Genomic DNA, 23106 nt, shown 5'->3' on the forward strand with positions numbered 1-23106 from the left:
TTCCTTCTTCTTTTTCTTTAAGATCATTTTTCTCATTTACAAAATGATATACTGCTTGTGTAATTTTTAAAAAATTAAAAAGCATTACAAAACATACCCTGCACAGACCTATCATGCTTTTCCAATACCAGACTCCTGTGAGGCAAAAGAGAATGAGTTTCAGGAGTCTGTGCTGAAGAATGAAACAGCTAAGGTCGGGCCAAGGAGGGGATCACTGTGGTTACCAGATGCCTGGCTTCTAGCTAGGTCAGCATTTTAAGAAGGTTAGAGTAAAGTTTGAGCATTTGACTTGTGGAGTCAACTGATCTTTATTTTACTCTGTGATCCTATAATACTGGCCTATCCTTAGCTAATATGTTATGCGTTTTATACTATTGTTTTAAAGTGTTACTGCTTGAAACTGATCTGCTTGTCCTTTAGAGAACAGTGCTCCCTCACTCCACATCCATTTATTTAACAATTATTTTTTGGTCCCTAGGGCCATCATGATGCACACACAGACACAGTCTTGCCCACATGGACCTTCCATTCTGATGGGAAAGGGAAGGGAATACTGCTTTACATTTCATTTACAGAGGATCCACCTCAAGGGAAAACCTATTATTATCTTTGTCTCTTAGATGACTTTAGAGTTAACTTGAAAGAAGACTGGATGGAAATATTAGATCAACATATAAATACCATGTAAATGTACCAAGTAGCCAAAGAATCCTCAGAATCATTTATGTCTTATATCTCTCTGTGATTGCTCTATCTTTTCCTCTTCTCCATTTCTATTACAAATAAATGATGCCAACGATTTCAGCTATTAGGAACACATAATTTTCTGTGACATATCATATATCAATGGGATATAACTTGGTCATAAAAAGGAATGAAATAACATCATTGCACCAAAACAGATGGACCTAGAGATGATCATATAAGTGAATGAAGTAAGTCAGACCAAGACAAATACCATATGATATCATTTATATGTGATATCTAAAAAATGATACAAATGAACTTATTTATAAAACAGAAACAGACTCACAGACACAGAAAACAAGCTGATGGTTACCAAAGGGGAAAGGAGCCAGGAAAGACAAATTAGGAGTTTCAGATTAGCAGATACAAACTGCTACATATAAAATAGATAATCAACAAGAGTTTACTGTATAGATAGTTCAGACAGTAAAGAATCTGCCTGCGATGCCGGAGACCTGGGTTTGATCCCTGCGTCAGGAAGATCCCCTGGGGAAGGGAATGGCAACCCATTCAAGTATTCTTGCCTGGAGAATCCCATGGACAGAGGAACCTGGCAGTCTATAGTCCACAGGGTCTCAAAGAGTCAGACACAACTGAGCGACTAACACAGACACAGAGGGTACTCTACAATAGCTGGTAATGACCTGTCATGGAAAAGAATCTAAAAAAGAATATATATACACTTTGCTGTGCACCAGAAACTAACACAAGATTGTAAACCAACTACAGTTCAATTTACAAAAAATAATAATAATATATAATTTTCCATGTTAAAAAAAAAGCCCATGTAGGTAGTAAGCACTATGTGTCAGGCACAAGGCTTATGGTCTCACTTGTATTAATCTCAACTAAATCACACAACAGCCCTACCTGTGAGATATGTCCTCTTTTTATCCTTATTTCACTGGTGAGAAAACTGTAGCTCTGAGAGGCAAGGACACATGTTCAGGGTCACCCAACTGGCAGAACAGGGACTCAAATCCTTGTGAATCTGGCCCTCTCAGCCACCACTGTGCCAGTTCCAGTCCTAACTTTTGGCTTTTAGTTCCTATGGAGTCTATTTTGACATTAGCAAGAATTTACTGGTAGCTCCTCTGAACTTAAAACGGCAAACTAAAAAAGAGAGAAGAAAACAGCTTGAAACCTGTTTCAGACCCTGCATGAGGCAAGGAACAGAGTCAGCGGAAATAAGAAGCCAGCTGGATTCAGCAAGTCTTCAAGTAAGGGGGGCCGTGTGAACCAACTTAATTGGATGATTATTTCAATTATCTAATTAAGAAAGATTACAGCTGAACAAAGCCGGAGCAGGCCTCCAAGGTGATAGGAAAAAAGAAGTTGATTAGCTGGGATGGCCCTTGGCAGCACTGGGAGGTGAAAGGGACTTCCCATTGGAGGCCCCTGCCCTTGGGACAATCAGCCACCGATAGGGCCTCCTCTCCCACCCCTCCCAGCCCTCCCCTGTTGAAAGCGGTCTTCCACCTTACTTACTATTTGAGACTCAAGTTGTCGAGGAACCAATTTTCTCCTCCCTCCCTTCCTTCCTCCCCTTCCTTCTTCCCACCATTTTTCTTACTTACCTTCCTCCTTCCCTTTTCTCTTATTTATTGTTGTACCAGTTAAAGCAAACAAAAGCCAAGAAACAGTGCAGGTTTCCCCTTCAGTTTAGGACAGGGTTTATAGTCTGGCGACCACCACCTTCTGTCTCCCCTACCCTATGTCTAGCCCACATACCTAACAAAAAGTTATTCTCCAATATTTCTAAGTCAAAGATTTCACATAAAAGTTCATATCTCTGGCTTTGTCTAAAAAATCAGATCTGACAACACTGATATGAGAGAAGGTCTTCATATCAAAGACCTTCTTGTAGGCCTGGTTCAAAATGTTTAATATTGCATATGGCTCTGTACAGTCCTGCAAGGTGCCACATCCACACACACTGGAAGGAGAGGGGGCCTCTGTCCCTCCGATGAGCTGTGAGCTCCCAGCTCCCAGGGCCTCTGTCTGTCCTTTCGTCTCCTTGACACGAGGTGAAAGTCACCTGCCTGACCCACTCACAGTGAAGAAGGAAGAGAGTATGTCCTCAGGCTGGGCTTTGCTCTGTTCTGTTATCTGCTTGGCCTGAGCTGGCTTTGATCTTATGATCCTTGTTTTACTCAGCCCAGGGCTTTTACTCTTTGACAAATATTGGTGGAGGAACTTCATCATGTGACATGGTGTAGCAGAGCTCTTGAAAGGAGCTATGGCGTCAACAGTTCTGGATTCAAATTCTGTCTCACTCACCCACTAGTTGTGTGACCTTGTTCCATTGCCTGACTTTTAAATGAGGAAATTTACAAATTTGTCTAAATACTTAAATTGCCATAATACTTGTTTCTCTTACAATGTAGTTGTGAGTTTTATGGTAACATTCAATGAGAAAACATAATAAGAGACCTGGCTCAGGGAGACCTGTTTGATCCCGGGGTCGGGAAGATCCCCTGGAGAAGGAAATGGCAACCCACTCCAGTACTCTTGCCTGAAAAATCCCATAGATGGAGGAGCCTGGTAGGCTGTTACAGTCCATGGGGTGGCAAAGAGTCAGACATGACTGAGCGACTTCTCTCTCTAAATGACCGTTTGGGGGAAAAGTACCAGCTCTCATTTTTGTTTGGCTACACTCTCATAATAATATTTACAGTATAACTGTGCTGTACACCCATGTGTTTTATTCCTTCCACTCAGTCCTCATGAGATCCCCAGGCAGTGGATAGTATTGCCCCCTTTTTTCAGAAGAGGACACTGTCCATCAGACATTGGAGTCTGTCTTTAAGGATCCAAGTGTGACAAGAGGATGTGCATATGGAAATATATAAGAGGGTTAAAAGGCAAAAGTACACCACTAAATGGGGGGAAGGGAGCAGTAAATTGACCTAGGGGATGAGAAGGAGAGATTAAGTTTTTTGCTGGGAAATAAATGACAGTAAAACAGTGCTTCTCAAATTTTCACGTACATAAAAATCACCTGGAGATCTTCAGAAAATGCGGATTCGGATTCAGAGAATCTAAAGTGGCGGGGGAAGGTTTGGTATTTCCAACAGGGCCAGAAGTTTTCCTACTGGTCCATGGACCACACTTTGAAAAGCAAGTTAGTCCTAAGTTAGCCAAGGTACTGGTAGCCAGTCACATTACCCTATTTCCATCTCCACAGTGATTGGTTCAGGCATAACCAAGGGAACCAAACTTGGTCAATGAGAGTCTTCCCTGGTATTATACATGCATGTTGGGAGAGAGAAGCTCTCTGTTTCTTTTAGGGCCATTAAGTGGAGATGAAGAAAGCCTGGGTTGCTTTGAACCAGGTCAATCTGTTGTATATCCAGAAAGAGTCTCTGGTATGAGAGAATGAAGCTTCTCGAGAGAAGCCAACAGTGAGAAAAATATCTGATGACATTATTTGAATATGTTGAATCTGCTCTAGCTCTAGTCTTCCTGAAGACAAGAGCAATAATAATTATTTTTTTCTTCCCCTCACTAGTTGAATTGGATTTTTATTACCTCCAACTCAAAAACTCCTGAGTCAAATATTAGTATTAGTTAGCTTGGTGTATTCATTATTTATTACTACCTAACAATTACTCCAAACTTAGTAGTTTATGACAATAAACATATATTCTCTCACACAGTCTCTGTGAGTCAGGAATCAGAGGGGAGTTTAGCTCCCTGGCTCTGGCCAAAGTTCTTTTTTTTTTTATAATCCTTTGTATTTCTGCATTTGTATTTCTGTCTGTTGTAACTTCTCCTTTTTCATTTCTAATTTTGTTGATTTGATTCTTCTCCCTTTTTTTCTTTATGATTCTGGCTAAAGGTTTGTCAATTTTGTTTATCTTCTCAAAGAACCACCTTTTAGTTTTATTAATCTTTACTATTGTTTCTTTCATTTCTTTTTCACTTATTTCTGCTCTGATATTTATGATTTCTTTCCTTCTACTAATTTTGGGATTTTTCGTTCTTCTTTTTCCAGTTGTTTTAGGTGTAAGTTAGGTTGTCTATTCGATGTTTTTCTTGTTTCTTAAGGTAGGATTGTATTGCTATAAACTTCCCTCTTAGAACTGCTTTTGCTGTATCCCATAGGTTTTGAGTTGTTAAGTTTTCATTGTCATTTGTTCCTAGAAATTTTTGATTTCCCTTTTGTTTTTGTTTTTGTTTTTTTTTAAATTTTATTTTATTTTTAAACTTTATATAATTGTATTAGTTTTGCCAAATATCAAAATGAATCCGCCACAGGTATACATGTGTTCCCCATCCTAGACCCTCCTCCCTCCTTCCTCCCCATACCATCCCTCTGGGTCGTCCCAGTGTACCAGCCCCAAGCATCCAGTATCGTGCATCGAACCTGGACTGGCATCTCGTTTCATACATGATATTTTACATGTTTCAATGTCATTCTCCCAAATCTTCCCACCCTCTCCCTCTCCCACAGAGTCCGTAAGACTGTTCTATACATCAGTGTCTCTTTTGCTGTCTCGTACACTGGGTTATTGTTACCATCTTTCTAAATTCCATATATATGCGTTAGTATACTGCATTGATGTTTTTCCTTCTGGCTTACTTCACTCTGTATAATAGGCTCCAGTTTCATCCACCTCATTAGAACTGATTCAAATGTATTCTTTTTAATGGCTGAGTAATACTCCATTGTGTATATGTACTACAGCTTTCTTATCCATTCATCTGCTGATGGACATCTAGGTTGCTTCCATGTCCTGGCTATTATAAACAGTGCTGCGATGAACATTGGGGTACACGTGTCTCTTTCCCTTCTGGTTTCCTCAGTGTGTATGCCCAGCAGTGGGATTGCTGGATCATAAGGCAGTTCTATTTCCAGTTTTTTAAGGAATCTCCACACTGTTCTCCATAGTGGCTGTACTAGTTTGCATTCCCACCAACAGTGTAAGAGGGTTCCCTTTTCTCCACACCCTCTCCAGCATTTATTATTTGTAGACTTTTGGATCGCAGCCATTCTGACTGGTATGAAATGGTACCTCATAGTGGTTTTGATTTGCATTTCTCTGATAATGAGTGATGTTGAGCATCTTTTCATGTGTTTGTTAGCCATCTGTATGTCTTCTTTGGAGAAATGTCTATTTAGTTCTTTGGCCCATTTTTTAATTGGGTCATTTATTTTTCTGGAGTTGAGCTGTAGGAGTTGCTTGTATATTTTTGAGATTAGTTGTTTGTCAGTTGCTTCATTTGCTATTATTTTCTCCCATTCTGAAGGCTGCCTTTTCACCTTGCTAATAGTTTCCTTTGATGTGCAGAAGCTTTTAAGGTTAATTAGGTCCCATTTGTTTATTTTTGCTTTTATTTCCAATATTCTGGGAGGTGGGTCATAGAGGATCCTGCTGTGATGTATGTCAGAGAGTGTTTTGCCTATGTTCTCCTCTAGGAGTTTTATAGTTTCTGGTCTTATATTTAGATCTTTAATCCATTTTGAGTTTATTTTTGTGTATGGTGTTAGAAAGTGTTCTAGTTTCATTCTTTTACAAGTGGTTGACCAGATTTCCCAGCACCACTTGTTAAAGAGATTGTCTTTAATCCATTGTATATTCTTGCCCCCTTTGTCAAAGATAAGGTGTCCATATGTGCGTGGATTTATCTCTGGGCTTTCTATTTTGTTCCATTGATCTATATTTCTGTCTTTGTGCCAGTACCATACTGTCTTGATAACTGTGGCTTTGTAGTAGAGCCTGAAGTCAGGTAGGTTGATTCCTCCAGTTCCATTCTTCTTTCTCAAGATCGCTTTGGCTATTCGAGGTTTTTTGTATTTCCATACAAATTGTGAAATTATTTGTTCTAGCTCTGTGAAGAATACTGTTGGTAGCTTGATAGGGATTGCATTGAATCTATATTAGTTAGCTTGGTGTATTCATTATTTATCACTACTTAACAATTACTCCAAACTTAGTAGTTTATGACAATAAACATATATTCTCTCACACAGTCTCTGTGAGTCAGGAATCAGAGGGGAGTTTAGCTCCCTGGTTCTGGCCAAAGTTCTTACATGAGGTTGCAGTCAAGATGCCAGCCAGGGCTGCAACCTGGAGCTTGACTGGAACTAGACAGAGCTCCCACAGTGGCTCCCTCATACAGCTGGAAAGTTGGTACCAGTTGTTGGTGGGAGTTCTCTGTTCCCCCCTAAGTGGACCTACCCTAGAGGCCTATTGAGGGTCCTCAAAACATGGTGGCTGGATTAAGAGAGGGAGGGAGGACCAGGAAAAACTGTCTTCTTTTTATGACCTGAGAAATCACATGGTACCACCTCTTCACATTCTATTCATTAGAAGTGAGTCACTACATTTAGAAGGGGAAGGGAATTACACTCTGATCTTTGAAAGGAGGAATGTCAAAATTTTGTGGACATAGTTTTAAATTGCTATACCTAGCATGTAACATGGCTGATTAATTATAGAACCAAGATCTGGATTTCTGTCCTGGATTTACTACCAATGGACCATGTGGCCCTGGGCAGGTCATTTCATATCTCTGAATCGTGGTTTCCTCATTTGACAAATGAGGATGTTGGATTTGACCTAGTTAGCCTTAAAACCCTACAAATGTTTATAACCAAAAACGCTTAAGGCCACACACATTAGTGCTCGTGTAGGAGCCTAATTGTCTTTGCCTTCCTTAAGCCTCTAATCTGCAAAATGACTCGGACATAAGGAACCAAGATGTTTTTCAATAGTGAACATAATTTGTCTCATATTGCAACCCCAAACTCATCAAGCAGGACTTAATTTAACTAGTCACCTCATTAAACAAATCTGATCACATATGAATCCAGGGGAACACATGTGTTTTAACCAGGGTCATTTGGGAACAATTGCCCCCACACTGTTCCTCAGTCAAGCTTCACATGGGGGAGATTTCAGGATGGGATGGAAGTTGAGAAGACACATGACAACTCAGTTGGTGAAATATTTGGAGGGAAGACTTAATATTATTAATCATGATAAAGGTAATGCCCTGAAATTGAGTACCTACTGTTTGCGGTAACTGTACCAAGTGTGTCTTTTATCTATTTCTCACCATAACAATCTCATGAAGAAGATAATATTAGCACCAGTTTATGGATGAGGAAATAGAGATTAAGAAGAATAGGATGAATTGTGCAAATTCAAATAGCTAAAATGGGGTGAAAATGGGATTAAACATGGGTCCACTGGATTTATATGCCTGCTTTTCATCACTATACTAAAATGCCTGTTTCTTTTAAGTGGCCATATAGCCTCTCAAAATTCAAATTGAAGATTTGGTCTGACTTTATTGTCATTGTCAGTTTTCTTTTTATCATAAACTTTGGTCTTCTACCTTTTTTTCTTTTTTTTTTTTTTTACTGTGCTTCACAGCTTGTAGGATCTTAGTTCCCCAAACAGGGATTGAACCCAGGCCCCCATCAGGGAAAGCACTGATTCTCTCCACTGGACCACCAGGGAATTTTCATGGTCTTCTACATTTTAAAGAATGATTAAAATTTAAGATAATTTTAAATTTTATTAATTATAAACTTAATGATTTTAATTAAAATAAATTTATAATTTTAATTATAAATTTTAAAATAATTATCATTATAAAACACTCATGAGGTTCCCATAGTGTGATCCTTTATTCAAAAAAGATAAACAGACTCAGCCTCAAATGCAACTACATAAAACAAAAAGAGAAGTCCAAGATGGTGCCATGAATTGGGTAGGTGATGCCAAGGTAGTAAATGGCTCTGGAAGAGGAAGGGGAATTAATCAGAAAAGTCAAAGCCAGATGAGTAGCCAAGAGGCACATAGGGAAAGGATGATGTTGGCAAATATCTATGAAGTCCTGGATCAAAGCTGAGCTGGAGACTCAAGAGCTGGGTGAGTAGCTGGAACTGTTGTGGTATGCAAGTCAGTTGCCACAGGCAACCCAGGAATAGTCAGAGGATGAACAAATGCCTGGGGTTAGGGCACACAGAAATCAGGCAGATGATGGCTAGAGATCAGGAGGGCAACAAAATCAAGAACAGGACAAGGCAGCCAGCCAGCACAGGCAAGTAGACTTCAGACCCACGGACAGGAAAAAGTAAGTGGTAAGGATTATGAAGACACAGTTTAGGCAGGAGCGGAGAACTTGGTGAATGGACGAAGATACACTTCCATTTCCACTAACGGCAGGACCAACCTTTCTCAGGAAACAACTAAACTTGCTGGATAAACTGAGTATCTTACAGGCACTTACTAGTTAATTATATAATAAGACATTATTGAAGGAAAAACAGGAATCCAAACAGATAAGCAGAGCATGGAAATCACTTTTGAAGAAAGAGCATTAGTTGATTCTAGCCATCTGAACTTTTGTTTTGATGGTCTTTGTTGGCGGAGTAAGGGAGGGAGAAATCAAAATGGCAGTCTAATTGGAGATCCTCTCAATAACAGGGACCCTCAAATCCCTGTACCCTCAGGGAAGAGGTGAACCAGAAGTAATCTAGGCCTTGTGTACTGAATTTGTAGCCATGATTCAGTGCTTGGTGGTACAGGCACCTCAAACCTGAATCTGGTTTAAAGGTCCCCAGGTTCCTGGCAAATGTACATAGATGTTATCCTCTCTGGAGGAAGTTACAGTTATCCTAGACCTCAAATTATTCCTATGGATTATTTTTCAGGTACAATGAGTGGCATATAATAAAAAATAACCATGAATAAAAAGAAATAAGGCATCATGAATAAGAACAAGCAGAAACAACGCCAGCAGAAATAGTCCTGCTAAGACTTTAGATAATACAGATAATAAACTATGCTTAATATGTTTATGAAAAGAGAAGACAAGGTGGAGGATATCTACATGGATCAAGAAATTCTCAATTCACCCAGTAGATTTGAAAAAAGAATCAAATAGAAATTCTAATAATAAAAAATACAGAACATCATCAAAGAAAAAAACTATTTTAGACACAAGAGTATATTCCATCAAGGAAACTCCTTGGAAACAAGTCTAAGACACAATAATGGGATGATTTTTGGCTAGAGGAAAGAAAGTACCAAATTAAATGTGTTTTAAATGATAGACTATTTACTATCTTACATATCAAGAAATCCAACGAGTGGGCTGTCCCAGGGTTATTTCTGTAGTGAAGTATTGTCATCTAGGACTCTGCCTCTTGGCTTCTTTTGAGCCACAATCCTCAGTGTGTTGGCTTTTGTTTTAGACTTGTCCTCTTGATTGTTAAGATGGCTGGAGCAGCTCCAGCCATCATATCTTTATATTATCACATTCAAAGGCAGAAATAAAGGGGACCTTCTCTTGTGCATCTCTCTTTCATTAAAGAGAAAAATCTTTTCCAGATACAACTTCACCACACTTCTCTTCATGTCTACCTAGCCGTGCTTTAGCTTCAAAGCAAGCTGGGAGAGTGAGTTGCGTTGTCAGTCTCTAAAGTAGAAGGTGGAATCTACAGCCAGAAGAAGAGTAAGAGAATGACCACAAAGTCAGCAGCCCTGACTCCATGTAGGTAGAAGGGGACAATGGTGATAGAGGAAGAGAAGAAAGATTATAAAATTGAAGCAGTCTGCCTTCAGGAGCAATGAACTTCCTTTTCTATACTATTTTTTTTTTTCTTTTGGAACCATTGTCACATGTCATCTCCCTTTTTAACCCATTCTCCTAAGATCCTGAAGCCCTTTGTCTGTAATTAAAGAGGGTCTTAAAAGCAATTCATCAAATAGTTTACATTAGCTGTCTGTGTTACCATTCCCAGAAGAAGCACAAAGAAATCTGAAAGGAATGAACACAATGGTGATATTTCTGACACTGCTGACTTGTTGAGGGGTAGGGGGCAAAATAAGTAGAATGTGGGGACTTCCCTGGTGGTCGTGGTAAAGAATCTGGCTGCCAACGCAGGGGACATGGGTTTGATTCCTGGTTGGGGAAGATTCTACATGCTGCAAGAGCAACTGAGCCCATGTGTCACAAGTACTGAAGCCCGTGTGCCCTAGAGCCTGTGCTCTGCAACAAGAGAAGTCACTGCAATGAGAAGCCCATGACTGCGACAAAGAGTAGGCACCATCCACTGCAAATCAAGAAAGCCCACACACAGCAACAAAGACTGAGCGGAGCCAAAAATATATTAACTAAAAAAAGAAAAATGTGGCGGGCAGTGAAGTTGGGGACACACTATCCAGTGACCTGGGAATTATACATTCAATGAACCCACGAGTCACTTGACTAGCCTGATAGAATGAATGTACGTGCGCTTGGACTCTGAGAACTGGGTGCCAGGCCTGACTTAGAAGCTGGGGCTGGCTGGAGAAAGGGCACTGCCTCTCTTGACTCCATTTCATTCATCTAGAAAACAATAAAGGTTGGCTCCTGACTTTAAAGCCCCTCTTTTTCTCAAACAATAATAAAACCCAAATCAAAATAAAAAAGCAGTAATAGTTAAAAAGGCGAATTCAAAAGAAACTGAAACAATGTTGTTGGGACTTCTTCCCTCTCTGCTTTTCAGGTCTGCCTTTGTGTGTGTTTTGGCTTGATTTTCTTCCCATAGCAGGAAAAAGGAGGGAAGGCGAAGGGAATGGAGGGTGGACAGAAGGATTTGGAGGCATTGTTACTCAGACCTCCAGACTTTCATCATTTTAGTTCAGAAAAGGAAACAGAGAGGGTCTCTATTCTAGCATTTATGTAAAAATCCTAAGAAAGGATCTTGTCTATTTCATATGTCCATGCTTTATGCCTAAGCCTGGGCCTTGTTGAGGGCATGAGGGGTGGTGGTAATGACTAGGACTATGATTAGCATCTCCACTAGAACCACAAACAATAGGAGATGCTATTACCAGAAAATGGGATTTTTCTGGGCAGGCAAAAAGAAAAAGAAAAAAGGAAAATGTCTGCCTAGTATACTTTAAAATTAAAAGATGCTTGCTCCTTGGAAGAAAAGCTATGACCAACCTAGACAGCATATTAAAAAGCAGAGACATTACTTTGCCAACAAAGGTCCATCTAGTCAAGGCTATGGTTTTTCCTGTGGTCATATATAGATGTGAGAGTTAGACTATAAAGAAAGCTGAGCACTGAAGAATTGATGCTTTTGAACTGTGGTGTTGGAGAAGACTTGAGAGTTTCCCCTGGACTGCAAGGAGATCCAACCAGTCCATCCTAAAGGAAATCAGTTCTGAATATTCATTGGAAGGACTGATGCTGATGCTGAAACTTCAATACTTAGGCCACCTGATGTGAAGAACTGACTCAATGGAAAAGATCCTAATGCTGGGCAAGATTGAAAGCACGAGGAGAAGGGGATGACAGAGGATGAGATGGTTGGATGGCATCACCAACTTCATGGACATGAGTTTGAGCAAGCACCAGGAGTTGGTGTTGGACAGGGAAGCCTGCCATGCTGCAGTCCACAGGGTCTCAAAGAGTCAGACACGACTGAGCAAATGAAATGACCTGAACTGAACTGATAATGATAAAGAAATTGAAATCCAGAGAAGTTAAGCAAATTATCCAAGATACAGACAGCAGGTAACTATCACAGCCAGATTCAATACTAGGTACACCTACCTCTGAGGCCCAGGCTCCTTCCATTGTGTTTCAGTGCATCCTTGTAATCACAAAACTATTTGCTTTACTCTACGTGGCAATTCTTTGTCATCATTATCTTCTGAACTAGATCAAAGGATAAGTTTTATTCATTTGTAGGTCACCGTCTATTACTGGACAACTCTCTTCATTAACTATAACTGTTCCACAAGTCATGGGAGAGGATGTGCAGATAAGGGGCAGGATAGTCACTAAGCAGCTATGGCCAACAGCATCACTTCATAACAGGATTTTGAGGGGAGATAGAACAGAGAGGAAAATGGTGGGGGGTTGTCTCCAACAGAGTCATAATGTTCTTAGCTTCCCAGAAAGTGCCCCAGTAGTCCAGGAAATGGAGAAGTGTGATAATGAATGGTGGGTTTTTAACAAAGACTCCCCAGACCTGATAGATGATTAAAAGGGTTGGGAACACTTAAGTGTCATGAGTAGAAAATGTCTACTAATTGTGCTGAAGATACAGAACTTATTACCATCACAGGAGATGTAAGGAGCAGAGGGGGCATCTTGTCTGCTGCTGCTAACAGCAGCTCACTTAACAAGCATCCAAGTTCGCCTCATTATTTCTCAGTATCTATTCAACCCACAACATCTCCAGTCTTGAATACTGCTCCTTGCTTATGTTCAGTGTTCCTGGCTCCTCTGTCAACAAAATCAGTCTCAGAATTGGTCCTTTCTGCTAACAAGTGGCAAAAATCAAGCAGGGAGGAAAGAGTGGTATCAGAAAAGGACAGGTTCCTCTTTGGAAAGGAGAAGGAGAATCAGTTCAGTTCAGTCACTCTGTCATGTCCGACTCTTTGCAACACCATGGACTGCCCCATGCCAGGCCTCCCTGGCCATCACCAACTCCCAGAGTTTACTCAAACTCATGTCCATTGAGTCAGTGATGCCATCCAACGATCTCATCCTCTGTCATCCCCTTCTCCTCCTGCCCTCAATCTTTCCCAGCATCAGGGTCTTTTCAAATGAATCAGTTTTTCGCATCAGGTGGCCAAAGTATTGGAGTTCCAGCTTCAGCATCAGTCCTTCCAATGAATATTCAGGACTGATTTCCTTTAGGATGGATTGGTTGGATCTCCTTGCAGTCCAAGGGACTCTCAAGAGTCTTCCCCAACACCACAGTTCAAACACATCAATTCTTTGGCACTCAGCTTTCTTTATAGTCCTACTCTCACATCTATATATGACTACTGGAAAAACCATAGCTTTGACTAGACCTTTGTTGGTAAAGTAATGTCTCTGCTTTTTAATAAGCTGTCTAGGTTGGTCATAGCTTTTCTTCCAAGGAGCAAGCATCTTTTAATTTCATGGCTGCAGTCACTATCTGCAGTGATTTTGGAGCCCCCCAAAATAAAGTCTGTCACTGTTTTTACTGTTTCCACATCTATTTGCCATGAAGTGATGGGACCAGATGCCATGATGTTAGTTTTCTGAACGCTGAGTTTCAAGCCAACTTTTTCACTCTCCTCTTCCACTTTCATCAAGAGGCTCTTTAGTTCTTTGGTTTCTTCCATAAAGGTGGTGTCATCTGCATATCTGAGGTTACTGATATTTCTTTTGGCAATCTTGATTCCAGCTTGTGCTTCATCCAGTCTGGCATTTCTCATGATGTATTCTGCATATAAGTTAAACAAGCAGAGAGACAATATACAGCCTTGACATACTCCTTTCCTGATTTGGAACCAGTCTGTTGTTTCATGTCCAGTTTTAACTGTTGCTTCTTGACCTGCATACAGATTTCTAAGAAGGCAGGTCAGGTTGTCTGGTATTCCCATCTCATTAAGAATTTTCCATAGTTTGTTGTGATCCACACAGTCAAAGGCTTTGGCATAGTCAATAAAGCAGAAGTAGATGTTTTTCTGGAAGTCTCTTGCTTTTTTAATGATCCAACGGATGTTGGCAATTTGATCTCTGGTTCCTCTGCCTTTTCTAAATCCAGCTTGAACATCTGGAAGTTAACGGTTCACATATTGTTGAAGCCTGGCTTGGAGAATTTTGAGCATTACTTTGCTGGCCTGTGAGATGAGTGCAATTGTGTGGTAGTTTGAGCATTCTTTGGCATTGCCTTTCTTTGGGATTGGAATGAAATTGACCTTTTCCAGTCCTGTGGCCACTGCTGAGTTTTCCAAGTTTGCTGGCATATTGAGTGTAGCACTTTCAAAGCATCATCTTTTAGGATTTGAAATAGCTCAACTGGAATTCCATCACCTCCACTAGCTTTGTTCGTAGTCATGCTTCCTAAGGCCCACTTGACTTCACACTCCAGGAAGTCTGGCTCTAGGTGAAAGATCACACCATCATGATTATCTGGGCCGTGAAGATCTTTTTTGTATAGTTCTTCTGTGTATTCTTGCCACCTCTTCTTAATATCTTCTGCTTCTGTTAGGTTCATACCGTTTCTGTTATTGTAAGTTTATGTAATGCAAACTCTTTGCATGAGAAGTTTTAGCCCATAATATCCTTTAGTGTGTCCATAATTAGTTGGGAAAAAAGGGGGATTAACCAGGTTGCTTCTGCAGCTCTGAATGGACATGGGAAATCTTACCATATGTGAAGCGGGAATGAGAAGATAAGGTTTCAAGTAGCTTCAGAATTGTTGGTGTAAGCATGTGGATGTGCATGCATTGGTGAGTCCTCAGGTATTCCAAATTGTAGGTATGTGTATGCATGGATGTACACACAGGGACATGCATGCATGGGTGTGAGAACAGGTGTGTGCATGTGTGGGAGTGTACATACACACTATGGTAATGTAATAGACTAGAGGGTGGACCACACTTGATTTTTTCAGTAGTAATCAGAGCTACTAATTATTTAGTGCTGATCTAGGCCAGATATTCTGCAGGCAGTGTTTTATTACCTTACTGAATCTTATCTTAGTTTGGGTTCCCCCAAAGTAGAGACCCAGAAAAGTATGTGGATGCCAGAAGTATTTTTGGGAGGTGATCTCAGGAAACAACAAGTAGGGAGTGGGAAGGATGAGACAGGTGAAGTAAGACACGTCAGTGTAAGGTGAGTTGTTGAAGTCACTCCACCTTGTGGGCAGTGGAGCCCTACCGGGAGGATGTGGGTGTCTCCCAGTAACTGTCCACCCCAAGACTAAGGCTTCTGGGGTATGTATCACCCTGTTCCTGCTGCCCTTGGTTTGAGGTTCCTCCCCAGGACAGATGGCTCAAAGCATCACAGAAGGCCCTGTGTGTTGTGCCCCAAGGAGTACCTGTACCTGCCCACATGGTGTCCCACCTGAGACAGGCTGGGGCGCCAGGATTATCTGGTGAAGGTCCTCATCAAAGGATGAGGAGGAATCAACTGTTAGTGTCATTTTATACATAGGGACTGGATTGGCCCAGAACCTCCCAGTTGGAAAGCAGCAAAGCCAGAGTAGGAAGGCAGGTCAGGGCTGTGAGCCCTGGACCATTGATATTTCAGAACACCCAGGACAGATCTCAAAGACGACCATTTCCTGAGGGTCAATGACATGTCAGACAATGTGACTTCATTGCCCTTGATGACTCCTACACACCTTGACCAGATCTGAGGGGACCCCAGTGCAGGACTGTTGACTTGGCTCCTCAAGACCTCTTAACTTGGGGCTTCCAGAGCCATCCAGTGGCATCCTTCTTTCTTGGTGTCATCAAAGTCAAGTTCAAAATTCCAGAGCTCCCAGAGCCAGTCAGGACAAGCCCAGATGCCAGGACTGCCAGGAGCTTTTCATTTCATTTAGTCCCTTTGGGATCCTGTCCACATCCCAGCCCTGTGGGCATCCGGCCTCTGCTCACACACTTCCCTCAATGAGGAGCTCACTACCTCTTAATCTATTTCTGACAACTCCCAGTGTATTTCCTATAGGATTTTCTGTGACAAACTAATCCCCAAAGCTACCCTGGGGGCCAGAAATTGTTGGTGGATAAATAAGTTGGAAAAAACTGCTTGTGATAATATTTGCTTAGAGATTTAAACCACAATAGTATATTCTGGGCTCTAAGAAATATGGCCACTGAGAAACTTCTTTAACTTTGCTTAACTGAGATTCATTTGACTACAGAACTAGAATCTCCTACCAACATCCCCAGAACCTTGTGTATCTAGGAAGTGCTGAGTCACCAAGTTTTTTTCCTGAGGTTGGACTCTCTCTTCCTGTAGGTTCTATTGGCTTCATTGGAAAGATCTGAGCTACAAAGGCCAAGATTGGCCCCTCCACAAATTGGAATAATCAGATCTAACCGTTACTGAGCATGTAGGTGGAGCCAGGTACTGTGCTGAGTACATTTCCCAGGTTACCCCACACCCCTGGTTTAATAGATGAAGAAGCAGAGAATCAAAAAGGTTGATGTCACACAGCACAAGCTGGAAAGCAAACCCAGCATTAACGATATTTAAAAAAATACTTCAAAGGGTATTTGGCATGTGGCAAGTGCAAGTGTCATGTGATAAGTGTTATCTGTGTTGTGTTGTGTTGTGTTGTTATCGTCATCATTATTTGACTGAAGTAAGTAAGTGCTCATAACCACTCTGTGTCCTTTGCTGGCATCTTCAATCTTCTGGATTAAACAGCATTAATATTTTTCCATGTTACATGACGTCTCTTGCCTGTCCACTTCTCTACACTGTACAAACCAGGAAGAAAGACTGAGTGCGGAAGACATCTTTTCTTGTTGAAAGCTTTCTTCCGTTTGCTGTTTCCACAGATTTTCATCCTCTAAATCCTCAGAAATGCAACGGTAATGAATCCTTCAAAAAGGTCACTGAAGGACAGAGAGCAAGAGGCGCCTGGGGAGAAGATGTGGGGAGGATGAGCCTAACCAAGACCAGAGAGCAGCTTGCTACAGCCCACAGGCCAAATCTGGCCAGTCCTTGTTTCTCGTAAACAAGGTTTTATAGGAGCACAGCTATGCTCATTCATATATGTATTACCTGCAGCTACTTTTTTGATTGTAACGGCAGAGTTGAGCAGTTGCAAGAGACCTAAAGTATTTACTGCGTGGACCATTAGAGAAAAAGTTTGCCAACTGCTGCTCTAGATTGTGGAAAGGAGAAAGGTAGGCTGAAAAAGTTTTTGATGAGTGAATTTTGAAAAATTCACTGTTTTCTGGATACTCTTGGAAAAGCCAGCTGACAGCTGCTGGGGCCCAGACCAGGATGCCTTCTAAGAACTTGCAAAGAATATGCTGCTGTCTGCTGAAGTTAAGCTTTTAATCTATTCATGGTGGTTCAGAGCTAGGATATGCAAAGTCAACTGTATCACCTATCTCAAGACCAGATCAATGTGGCTCTCACTAAATCAAGGTAATGGCCTATCTAAAGAGAGACAAGGGCTTCCTTGGTGGTCCAGGGGTTAAGACTGCAAGCTTCCACTGCAGGCAGCATGGGTTCAATCCCTGGTCAGGGAACTAAGATTCCACATGCCACATGGTATGGCCAAAAAAGCCTTGCTGCAACTCCATGATCTCAAAGCAGCCTTCTGGGTATGACTTGGCTGATTCTCATGTAGTTCTGTCTACAGAGAGGGAGATTCTGCACCCCAGGTCACTGGTTGGGTTTCAAGGTGACTGAGATTCCCCGAAACTGTGTGCAAGATGCTGTGGGTGTGTGAGAATGCACATTGCACCGAGGACAGGTATCTTTGTGGTCATCAGAGCCTCAGAGGGCTCCATGAAACAAAAAGGGGCTGTTTATCTCTGCAAATATTGAAGTTAAGGTTTCCGCCCACCCCCTAGACTTGAGGACAGGAACTCTGCAGGTTTCATACCATTGTTTCTCTGGCTCTTACCCTCATGCCTGGCTCCTAGAACATGCTCATGAGGTATTTGTCAGAGCAGAAATAGAAGGAAGGGAAGAGGAGAGGCTAGGAAAATGGAGAAGAGGAGGTAGGAGGGAGGTTGGGTGGGACAAGCAAATATGAGTGTTCTGGTCCCTGTGATATTCAGAATTTCCTTGAAAACTCGTAAACTGACCTTCTGGTTTTATACAAGAGTCATGAGGGTGGTTAGCAGGTTTTCCCTGGGGCATAGAACTGCTCCTGGTGTGCTGCCTGCAAAGCTCATGGCCAGAGCCTGGGTGAATTCCCAAGTCACCCATGGGACTCCTTGGAGACAGACTCCTGGCCTTTTTCCCAAGTAGAAGAGGGTTTAAGTTTTGCTGTAACTGTGTTTCTACTGCAACAATGGCACTTGCTCTCTTTCCACAGTGCTGAGGACATTCAAATCCAATGTTTCAGCGTCTAGGCCAGTGTTGGCACCCAGTAGGAGTTCAGCAAGTATTTATGGAATAAATGGATGTTGTGCTATCTTGAGGAACCAATAAAATATAGATTGTACAATTATTTGTGCTACTAAATCTATGAACATGATTGAATAACTCACAAAGTAGTTGCTATAGGCTGCAGCTAGAGACTTTCTAAAGTATAAAGGCTAACAAGAATTGAAAAGAACCATCATAGCTAGTTTTGAAGCATAGGATCCATTGACACACACAAGAGCCCAGTCTGACCCCAATCTGCCATCTTGAGAGAAAAGTGACCCAGTCTTACTTAGGATAAGTGGCAGAAGTTTACAGCTTGGTAGGCAGCAACCTTGTGAATAAGTGATCTTCAAAGTGGGTTCTTCAGCCCTAGCCCCTTGGTTAAGAATGCGACTTCAATCTCGTGAGAGACCTTGGACCAGAACAGCAAACTAAGCTACCTACAGAAAATGTGAGAAATAATAAGATGTTTAATTCTTGCTTAAGCTACTAAATTGTGGGTAGTTTTTTATGCAGTGATAAATAATATAAAACAGTTATTGAATTTCAAGTTTCTCAGGTGTCAACAAGAGACTCTACCCTAGTTAGTTTAAACAGAGGATGAAGTATTAAAGGAACTGGGTCATTCACTGAATTACCGAGCTAAAGTGGTCTTGACAAAAACAAGACCCCTCTAGTAGGGATCCCTCTGCTGCTTGCTATTGCTGCCGCTTTGCCTCTGTAGCTAGATGCCTCCACCACCACCCCTCTTGAAGAATGGATTCCACATGGTACTTACTTCCAAACCAAAGCCTTGAGTAAGGATTAGGTCATATGCCCATGCCCTGTTTTGATGGTTAATTTTACATGTCAACTTGGCTGGGCCACAGTGCCCAGATATTCGGTCAACCATTATTTGGGGTGTTTCTGTGACTATGTTTTTGGATAAGAATAAATTCAGCTAAGTGAAGTTTGATTAAAGCCCAACTGTCTTCCAAAGCGTGGGTAGGCCTCATCCAATCAGCTGAAGACCTCAACAGAACAAACACTGACACCCCCCAAGCATGAAGGATTTCTGCCGGCAGGTTGTCTTCAGATTTGAACCACAGATTACCTCCTCCCTGGGGCTTCATAAGTACAGGAATCAATTCCTAAAGATAAATCTCTCCTCCTCTCTCTCCCTCTCATTTTCTCTCTCTTCTCACCCCATCCTATTAATCCTGTTTCTCCAGAGAGCTCTAACACACCTACAAGGTACATCAGCCTTCTAAGTTACAAGCCTAAGGGAGGCTTGTAAAATGAGTTTCTAGTTTAGACATATTCAGACTCGGGAAATTTCATAGGCATTCTAGTTGCTGGGTGGCCAAGAAGCCTAACCAATATCCATCACACTTATAATTTAAAGAACCAAACATCACAGCAATCTTTTATATCAAGTTAAACTTATCCTTCAATAACCATGTCTCTTACCAATCCACAGAGAAAATCCTAGATGACAGTTTGGTGGATATCCCTCAAGCTATTTTTTCCAAGTTGTAGACTTTAAATATGTGTTTGGGGCATGCACCTGGTGAGATCCCAGGGAGTTCTACTTATGTTTAAGCCTTTGGTCTACAGACAGTAATGTCTTTCTTCTGTATATACCCGCTTTCTTTAATTATGTACATTTGTAAATAATGACATTTCCCACGAGAGATTTTCTAATTTTATCTCTTGATCCAAATTAAAGTCTGACCATAATTCCTTCTCTAGGGAATGATATTGTATGTCTGTAAGTAAAGTTATAAGCACCACAGTCTCTTGGGAGGAAGGTGGTAGTTCTCTCTTAGCTGGAAAAATCCCAGGAAATCTCATTAATTCAGATTCCTTAAAGTTGGAGTTTGTGATTATTCAACCTTCCCTAGGTTGGAGTTTGTCTTTTCATTTTCTCTGGTCACAGGGATGAAATAAAAAAATTGCAAGAGAAATATTTTAGTAGCTATAGTTTTGGAAGGCTTTAGCACATAATTTCTTTGGGTCCAAGTGTAATCTGCTACCTAGAAGTAATTTTGCTCCCCTAAGTCAGAAGAAGTGATGGAGACTGATTCTAGTATAGAATCTTTGTTTTCTGACAAGACTGCCATAAAATTTTGTTACATACTTTAAACAACAGCAAAGCTGGAATCTGCATGGGACCTTGAATTGAAAGAAACAGCATTAACCTAGGAATATGATATTAAAAACCAGAGACATCACTTTGCTGACAAAGGTCTGTATAGTCAAAGCTATGGTTTTTCCAGTAGTCATGTATGGATGTGAGAGTTGGACCATAAAGAAGGCTGAGTGCCGAAGAATTACTGCTTTTCAACTGTGGTGCTGGAGAAGACTCTTGAGAGTGTCTCGGATCACAAGGAGATCAAACCAACCAATTCTAAGGAAATCAATCCTGAATATTCATTGGAAGGACTGATGCTGAAGCTCCAATACTTTGGTCATCTGATGCAAAGAGCTGACTCGTTGGAAAAGACCCTGACACTGGGCAAGATTTAGGGCAGGAAGAGATGGGGGTGACAGAAGATGAGATTCTTGGATGGCATCATCGACTCAATGGTTATGTCTTTGAGCAAACTCTCGAAGTTAGTGAAGGACAGGGAAGCCTGGCATGATGCAGTCCATGGCATCACAAAGAGTTGGACAGGGCTGAGTGACTGAACAACAACAACGATTCAGGAATGATTCATGATCTAACAGAACTATCCAAGAGAAAGGCAATCCCAAAATGATTGCCACAGTTGTCTTCTAAAAAGTCATCTACTAGACTGCAAGCAAATTCCAGGTGTGATAACAGTATTATTGAGTGCTTAGAATATTTTAAAATAAAAATAAATACCTGTAATAATACTAGCCAAGTTTCAGAACTTCAAGAGAAATATACTTCCATTAGCATGAAGGAGAAGAACTTAGGAATTATGAGTTTTCAATGAAAAGGGCTTCTGTCTTATAACCAACTGAGCTCTTGCTCAGTGTATAGTTTCCAGGTAAAGAAACTGGTCTCACCAGTTCTTGGGACAACTGGGCAGGTTCTGGGACAACAGAGTGCCCAGGAAACACATTCTGGCTTCATGTGGCCTTGATTTTTCAGTGACCGTAGAGGTATTATATCTACTACTTCCATAGGGAGCTTCCACAAGACTCTTATCCTTATGATCAGAGGGCAGACAGAAAGAAAACCACAATCACAGAAAACTAACCAGACTGATCACATTGATCACAACCTTGTCTAACTCAATGAAACTATGAGCCATTATATCTACTACTGTGGGCAAGAATGCCTTAGAAGAAAGGGAACAAGAGTCCAAAATGCAGTGAAGTGAAGTGAAGTCATTCAGTCATGTTCGACTCTTGGCGACCCCATGGACTGTAGCCTATCAGGCTCCTCCGTCCACGGGATTTTCCAGGCAAGAGTGCTAGAGTGGATTGCCATTTCCTTCTCCAGGGGATCTTCCAGACCCAGGAATCAAACCCGGGTCTCCCGCATTGCAGGCAGACGCTTTATCATCTGAGCCACCAGGGAAGCCAAAATGCAGTACTTGGGTGCAATCTCAAAAATGACAGAATAATCTCTGTTCGTTTCCAAGACAAACCATTCAATATCACAGTAATCCAAGACTATGCCTCAACCACTAATGCTGAAGAATCTAAAGTTGAATGGTTCTATGATGACCTACAAGACCGTCTAGAACTAACACCAAAAAGAGAGATGTCCTTTTCATCATAGGGGACTGGAATGCAAAAGTAGGAAGTTAAGAGATACCTGGAGTAACAGGCAAGTTTGGCCTTGGAGTACAAATGAAGTAGGGCAAAGGCTAACAGAGTTTTGCTAAAAAAGTGCACTGGTCATAACAAACACCCTTTTCCAACAACACAAGAAACAACTCTACACATGGACACCACCAGGTGGTCAATACTGAAATCAGATTGAATTATATTCATTGCAGCTGAAGATGGAGAAGCTCTAAACAGTCAGCAAAAAACAAGACTAGGAGCTGACTGTGGCTCAGATCGTGAACTCCTTATTGCCACATTAAGACTTAAATTGAAGAAAGTAGAGAAAACCACTAGACCATTCAGGTATGACCTAAATAAAATCCCTTATGATTATAAATGGAACTGACAAATAGATTCAAGGGAGTAGATCTGATAGAGTGCCTGAAGAACTATGGACAGAGGTATATAACATGGTACAGGAGGCGGTGATCAAAACCATCCCCAAGAAAAAGTAATGCAAAAAGCAAAATGGTTGTCTGAGGAGGCCTTACAAATAGCTGAGAAAAGAAGAGAAGTGAAAGGCAAAGGAGAAAAGGAAAGATAAATCCATCTGAATGCAGAGTTCCAAAGAATAGCAAGGAGAGATAAGATAGCCTTCCTAAGTGATCAACGCAAAGAAATAGAAGAAAACAATAGAATGGGAAAGACTAGAGATCTCTTCAAGAAAATTAGAGATACCAAGGAAACATTTCATACAAAGATGGGCTCGGTAAAGGACAGAAATAGTAT

Source organism: Bos indicus x Bos taurus, chromosome 22 (genome assembly GCF_003369695.1).
Source record: "Bos indicus x Bos taurus breed Angus x Brahman F1 hybrid chromosome 22, Bos_hybrid_MaternalHap_v2.0, whole genome shotgun sequence".
NCBI classification, from domain to species: Eukaryota; Metazoa; Chordata; class Mammalia; order Artiodactyla; family Bovidae; genus Bos; species Bos indicus x Bos taurus.